Source organism: Heptranchias perlo, unplaced genomic scaffold (genome assembly GCF_035084215.1).
Source record: "Heptranchias perlo isolate sHepPer1 unplaced genomic scaffold, sHepPer1.hap1 HAP1_SCAFFOLD_54, whole genome shotgun sequence".
Taxonomy (NCBI): Eukaryota; Metazoa; Chordata; class Chondrichthyes; order Hexanchiformes; family Hexanchidae; genus Heptranchias; species Heptranchias perlo.
In genome coordinates this window covers 7559747-7567844 of record NW_027139559.1, presented here as the reverse complement: position 1 = coordinate 7567844, position 8098 = coordinate 7559747, and positions in this window count along the sequence as shown.

Sequence of the window (8098 nt, the reverse complement as noted above, 5' to 3'; positions counted from 1 at the left end):
TAGCCATCATTTAAACAAACTTGTGGCATTCGATCTCTATCATCTAATTTGAAAATACTTGTTCGAATGTTTCTTATTCTTTATATGCCCATGTTCAAATTCACAGGACACTGACCATTTCAATGGGAGTAAGGAGAGAATGGATGACTTGATAATGGAGATTGAATCTTCACTGCCTCCAATTACATCCTGCCCTTTCACCGAGCTCAGTTTTTAGTTCTATCACCTCTGAGTCAGTAGGTAGTGGGTTCATTTCCCAATCCAGAGACTTAAGCCCATGATCTAGGTTGGCACTCCCGGTGCCAGTAGCGAGGGAGTGCCTCAGTGTCCTGGGTGCCATCTTTCAGATGAGACGTTAAACCGAGGCCCCATTTGTCCTCTCAAGTGGACATAAAAGATTCCACGACCACCGTTGGAGGAAGAGCAGGGGGAGTTCACCCTGGTGTCCTGGGACAATATGTATCCCTCAACCAACATCACTAAAAACAGATTATCTGATCATTCTCACATTGCTGTTTGTGGGACCTTGCTCTGTGCAAATTGGCTGCCGCGTTTCCCCAATTACAACAGTGACTACGTTCATTGGCGATAAAGCGCTTTGGGACGTCCTGAGGACGCGAAAGTGGCTTTAAAATTCAAATCTTTCTTTCACCAGAAAACTGCATGTGATTTTTCCTTCAAATTTGTTCAACAGTTTTTCATCGAAATATCTCGGGATTTTCCCTCTGCTTCGGATCTTTGGGATAATGAGCAGGTACTCAATTTGGCCGGATGTGACTCGTGGTGTCTCACATTGATCTCTATTGGGGCCTCTACTATTCACTGTATTTATTAACGACTTAGATGACGGGATAGAGAGCCGCATATACAATTTTTCTCGATGACACAAAGACAGGCAGCATTGTCAGCAGTGTAGCCGGAAGCAAAAAACTACAGAGAGATATTCACAGATTAAGTGAATGGACAAAACTGTGGCAAATGTATTTCAATGCAAGCAAGTGTGAGGTCATCAACTTTGGACCTAAAAAGGATCGATCAGAGTACTTTCTAAATGGTGAAAAGCTCTATACAGTGAAGGGCCAAATAGACTTTATATGTAGATTATTGAAATGTCATGCACGGGTACAGAAAATAATCAAAAGGGCTATTGGAAATGCTGGCCTTTATATCCAGTGGACTGGACTACAGGGGGTAGAAGTTATGCTACAACTATACAAAGCCCCGGTTGGACCACTCCTGAATACAGTATTCACTTCTGTGCTCCGCACCAAGGAAATATATATTGGCCTTAAAGGGAGTACAGCGTAGATTTACTCGAATTATACCTGGACTCCAATGGTTAAATTACGAGGAGACATTGCGCAATCAGGGATTGTATGCCTTGGAATTTAGAAGACTAAGAGGTGATTTGATCGACATTTTCAAGATATTAACGGGAACTGATAGGGTAGATAGAGGGAAACTGTTTCCGCTGGTTGGCGAGTCTGGGACGAGGGGACATGGACTAAAAAATAGAGCCATGATTTTCAGGAGTGAAGTTCGGAAACATTTCTACACGCAAAGGCTGGACGAAGTTTGGAAACCTCTTCCATGGACAGCTTTTGATGCCAGCTCAATTGTTAATTTCAAACCTGAGATTGATAGATTTTTGTTGACCAGAGGTATTAAGGGATATGGGGCTAAAGAGGGCGTATGGAGTTAGGCCACAGATCAGCCATGATCTTATTGAATGGCGGAACAGATTCGAGGGGTTAAGTGGCCTCCTCCTGTCCCGAAACAACACCTTTATAAATCACTGTGGTCGACCGCGGCTGGAGCACTGTGTCCAATTCTTGGGGACCACACTTTAGGAAGGATGTCAAGGCCTTGGAAATGGTGCAGATGAGATTGACAGGTGTCGTTCCAGGAATGAGGCAGCTCAACTACGTGGTGCGACTAGAGAAATTGGAATTGTTCTCCTTAGAGCAGAAAAGGTTAATGGGAGATTTATTGGCGGTCTTCAGATTTAAAAGGTGTTTTGCTATAGTTCAGAAGGAGAAATTGTTTCAACTGGCAGGAAGGCTGCTAACCAGAGGACACAGATTTAAGATAATTGGCCAAAGAACCAGAGAGGGGAGATGATGAGGAATTTCGTTTGTGCACCGAGTTGTTTTGTTCTTGAATGCGCTGCACGAAAGGGCGGAGGAAGCAGATTCATTGGTGACTTTTAAAAGGGAATTGGATAAATAGTTGAAGGGGAGAAAGTTGCATTGCTATGTGGAATGAGCAAGGGAGTGGGACTAATTGGATAACTCTTTTAAAGAGCCAACACAGGGGCTGATGGCCGGCGCGGACACGATGTGTCGAAGGGCATCTCTCTGTGCTGTCTAACTCCATGACAGGCACGATGGGCTGAATGCCCTCTTCCTGTGCTTTCAGACTCATCAAACGCTGCGGTGTAATACTTCGTGCTACCAGAAGATGGTACCTTTGTCTAAAATATTCCCCCTCCCGCCCAGTGGACTGCTGGTGAAATGCAGCCAAGTTTACATTTCACAGGAACTCTGGTAACATTAGTGATACAAGTGAAATTGATCTTTGCTTTCTCCCTCCTCGCACGCCATACACATAACGACTGTCGCTGAGGGACGGGCTCCACAGACCCAGGCTGCCTCAGTGACACTTCATAACAAGGACCTTATCTCCTCTGTCACAGGTTCACTCGTTGTCAGCCCCGAACGCAATTTCCAGCAGGGGTCACTGCTGACAAGGAGTGGTAGAGGGAGAGTGACTGACAGACAGAAAGGAGAGGGATGGAGAGATAGAAGGTGAGAAAGAGATAGAAAGATAAAGAGACAGACATACACACACGGAGACAGAGAGAGAGAGAGGAGGGGTGGGTTAGACAGAGAGAGAGGGAGGTGGTGGCAGAGAGAGAGGGAGAGAATATAAGATCATAAGGAGATAAGAAATAGCAGCTGGAGTAGGCGATTCGATCCTTCGAGCCTGCTGCGCCATTCAATCAGATCATGGCCAATCTTCTACCTCAACTCCTCAACGACTGATCATCCACAGCCCTCTGTGGGAGAGAATGCAAAGGTTCACAACCCTCTGAGTGACGAAATTCCTCCTCATCTCCGTTTTAAATGGCCCACCAGTTATCCTGCGACTATGCCCCTAGTTCGAAACTCTCCAGCCAATGGAAACAACCTCTCAGCATCTACCCTGTCCAGTTTCTCGATTCTCTAGCCGGGGAAAGGGAAGCAAGAGCTAGAGGAAGAGGCAGAGAGATGGAAAAAGACCGAGAGAGTGATGAACACACAAACACAGAGTGACAGAGAGAGTGAGACAGAAAGAGAGGTAGAAAGAGAGGGAGAGTGAGGGGCTGGGGTGAAGGAGAGAGACAGTAGGAGAAGGAAGGACGGCAGAGAGATGAAGAGATGGAGAGACATAGAGAGATAGAGAGACGGAAAAAGATAAAACTACAGAGAGAGAGACACGGAGGGGCAGAGAGACACAGAGAGGCAGAGAGAGAAATAGAGGAGAGAGACAGAGATGGAGTCATATAGAGAGACAGAGACAGAGAGAGAGAGAGATTGACAGAGGGACATACAAAGATACATAAAGAGACAAAGCGAGAAGCCAATTGAGAGCGAGAGAGAGAGAGAGAAAGGAAATGGGACAGAGAGGGAGACAGAGCTAGACAGAGGAACAGAGAGAAAGAGACAGAGAGAGTCTGGAGAGGGAAGGGGAAAGAGACACAGAGAGACAGGCAAAGACTGTGCAGGTTGAGGAAATAAATCTGTAATGATCAACAGAAAATGAAAAGAGAGAGTGTGAGAAAGATAGAGAGAGACAGATTGCGAGATATAGAGAGACAGAGAAAGAGAGACACAGAGAAGGGAGGGAGCAAACGGGAAGACAGTGAGAGAGAAAAATACAAAAATATCACAAAGAGTGACAGAGAGCGAGCAGAGAAGAGTTCGACAGAGAAATTGAGATAGTTGGAGAGGGGAGCAAAGAGAGAGGTTGATGGAGAGAGCAATCCAGCTCGTCCCACTCCCCCGCCCTTTCCCCGTAGCCCTGCATTTTTTCCATTCAATTACTTATCCAGTTCCCTTTTCAAGGCCATGATGGGATTTGCCTCCATTACCCCCTCGGGCAATGAATTGCTGATCCGAAACATTCACTAATTAAAGAAAAAATCCTCATCTCACTTTTGGTTCTTTTGCAAATCACCTTAAATATATCTCCTCTGGTTCTTGACCCTTACGCCAGTTTCTCTCTATTTAGACCCTTCATGATTTTGAATACCTCCATCAAATATCCTCGCAACTGTCTCTGTTCCAAGAAGAACAACCCCAGCTTCTCCAGTCTATCCACGTAACTAAAGTCCCTCATCACTGGATTCAATCAATAGATCTCTTATGCACCCTCTGCCCATGAGTAGATCTACTTTATGGTAACTAATCGGCCCCACCCCTCGTCGTACTACCTGTTTACTGTTTACATGCCTGCAGTAGATTTTTGGATTCCCTTTTATGTTTGCCGCCAGTCTATTCTCATGCTCTCTCTTCCTCTCTCTTTGCCCCACTTATTTCCATTTTCACTTCCCCTCTGAACTTTCTATATTCTGCTTGGTTCTCACTTGTTTTATCAACCTGATTTCTGTCATATGCTCCTATTTTCCGTTTCATTTTACTCTCTATCTCTTATGTCAGCCAGGGAGCTCTGGCTTTAATTGCCCTGCCTTTCTGCCTGGAAGGAATGTGCCTAGACTGTACCGGAACCATCTCCTCCTGAAAGGCAGCCCACGATTCAATTACAGTTTTGCCTGTCAATCTTTGATTCTAATTTACCCGGGCAAGATCTGTTCTCATCCCATTGAAAATTGCCCTGCTCCAATTCCAATTGAGTATTGTGCTTTAGAGTTGTCTGTGTCCTTTTCCAAAGCTATTCTAAATGATCGCACCTCCCGAAATGTTCCCCCACTGAAACATGCTCCACTTGGCCCACCTCATTCCTGAGAACCAAGTCCAGCAATGCTTCCTTCCTGGTTGGGCTGGAAACCTACTGGTTAAGAAAGTTATCCTGAATACATTTCAAATATTTCTCCCCCTCTGTGCCCCTTATATTTTTCCTATCTCAGTCTATATCAGGACAGTTGAAGTCCCCCGTTATCACTGCTCTATGGCTTTTGCACCTCTCTGTAATTTCCCTGCAAATGTGCTCCTCCATATCCTTCCCACTGGTTGGTGGCCTGTAGAATACACCCAGGAGTGTATTGGCACCTCTTTTATTTCGTAACTCCCTGACATCTCCAGGACATTCTCTCTCTCCAGCACTGCAATATTCTCATTGGGTGTCTGTGCGATTTCCGCTACGATGGCCGATAGGTTCAGGTCGTTGGATTCAAAATCCATTGGGCTTTCCCCGGGCAGATTCTAACTCTGCTAGTGGTGGAACTTTTCAGTTATTCGAAAACTGTTATGTTTTTTTCATCCTTTCACCCTGGAGACCAATGGCCCCGAAACTGCTCAGAATTATCTCCAAAACATTTCATTTTCTCGTCAGTGGCCTCGTGGCCTCATTCACAAGGCGTCTGACTTTGGTAGGAATCGTGTTGTTATTCGAAGATTATATTTTGGTGTCCTGCCGCGGTCGTTTTAGACACAGGATGTAACCTTTTCCTGCATGTTCAGAATGTGTTTTACACCCGTCCATTTCTAACTCAGAGTCTTCAGTCTGTCCGGCATTTGTACATCCCGTGGCGAGAGTGGATCTCCCATTGAAGTTTACTTACAGAAGTTGAGTCTCCATTTTCAACATTGTCGAATTCCCATTCCCTCGAAGAACTAAGCCAAGCAGAAGGAGGGAATAAGATCGAATTACAGAGAATGTTAAGCAAAGAAACAGTTCATTCGGCCCAACTGATCAATGCCTCCTCCCAACTGACTTCATCCAATCCTATCAGTATAACCGCATATTTCCTTCTCCCTCAATGATTGAGAGAGAGGTTTTAAATATGTTTTTGTATGCTCTTGATAGGCACGTAAAAGCCGGTCTGCCCATTTAAGGCACGGTTTGGCACAAATCCAACCTCTCAGCAAGGACTGTGATGAAAATCCCACGTTCATTTTAAGTAAGACCTTCAGATCCGTTGCGGCCGAAGTTTAGACTCTCTGTGACACCCAGCCTCATGATGGGAGGAGACTCGTGTGAAGCATGAACTACGGCATGGACCTGTTGCGCCGAATGGCCTTGTTTGTGTGCTGTACTTTCGATATAATTTTTCGTGAAATAGGCCTGAAACAATTCTAATCTCTGAAATATTCTGCAACAGGGCAGAAACATCTCTGATCTCTGCAACAAATGTTACATAAGCCTGAAGCACATCTATTAATGACAGAAATGTGCAACATAGACCTGAAACATCATCAATCTTCGCAGCAATGTATAACATGGGCCAGAAACATCTGTAATCGCTGCAGCAATGTGTAACATGGGCCCGAAAAGTCTCTAATCTCTACCACAATGAGTAACCACATCTCTAATCTTTACCACAATGGGTCTGGAACATCTGTAATCTCTGCAACAATGTGTGCATAGGCCTGATACATTTCTAACCTCTACAACAATGTATATAATAGACCTGGAACAACTCTAATTTCTAGAAAAATGTGTAACATTGGCCTGAAACATCTGCACTCGCTAAAACAACGAGTAACACAGACCTGAAACATCTGTAATTGCTATAACAATGTGTAACATAGGAATGAAACATTTATAATCGCCATAACAATGTACAGCATAAGCCTGAAATATGTCTAATCTCTACAACAATATATAATATAGGCTTGAAATATTTGTAATTTCCACAACAATGTATATCACAGGCCTGAAACATCACTAATCTCCACAACAATTTTTAATATATGCTTGCAGTATTACGAATCTCAACAACAAAGTATAACATAGGCCTGAAATATCCCTAATCTCCATAACAATGTACAAAATAGGCCTGAAACAAGTCCAATCTCTACATCATTGTGTAAAATAGGGCCGAAACACCTCTAATCTCAACAACAAAACCGGGGAACTACAGGCCAGTGAGCCTAACATCAGTGGTAGGAAAATTATTGGAAAAAATTCTGAAGGACAAAATTAGTCTCCACTTGGAGAAGCAAGGATTAATCAGGGATAGTCAACATGGCTTTGTCAAGGGAAGATCATGTCTGAATAATTTGATTGAATTTTTTGAGGGGGTGACTAGGCGTGTGGATGAGGGTAACGCAGTGGATGTGGTATACATGGATTTCAGTAAGGCCTTCGATAAAGTCCCCCACAGGAGACTGGTCAAGAAGGTACGAGCCCATGGAATCCAGGGTGCCTTGGCACTTTGGATACAAAACTGGCTTAGTGGCAGAAGGCAGAGGGTGATGGTCGAAGGTTGTTTTTGTGACTGGAAGCCTGTGGCCAGTGGGGTACCACAGGGATCGGTGCTGGGTCCATTGCTGTTTGTGGTCTACATGAATGACTTGAATATGAATGTAAAAGGTATGATCAGTAAGTTCGCTGATGATACAAAAATTGGTAGGGTGGTAAATAGAGAGGAGGATAGCCTCAGTCTGCAGGACGATGAAGATGGGTTGGTCAGATGGGCGGAACGGTGGCAAATGGAATTTAACCCGGAAAAGTGCGAGGTGATGCACTTTGCAGGGACTAACAAGGCAAGGGAATACACAATGAATGGGAGGACCCTAGGCAAGACAGAGGGTCAGAGGGATCTTGGTGTGCAAGTTCACAGATCCCTGAACGCGGCGGAACAGGTAGATAAGGTGGTAAAGAAGGCATATGGGATATTTGCCTTTATTAGCCGAGGCATAGAATATAAGAGCAAGGAGGTTATGATGGAGCTGTATAAAACACAGGTTAGGCCACAGCTTGAGTACTGTGTGCAGTTCTGGTCGCCGTACTACAGGAAGGATGTGAGCGCTTTGGAGAGGGTTGAGAGGAGATTCACCAGGATGTTACCAGGGCTGAAGAGAGACTGGGAAGATTGGGTTTGTTTTCCTTGGAGCAGAGGAGGCTGAGGGGTGACATGATTGAGGTGTACAAA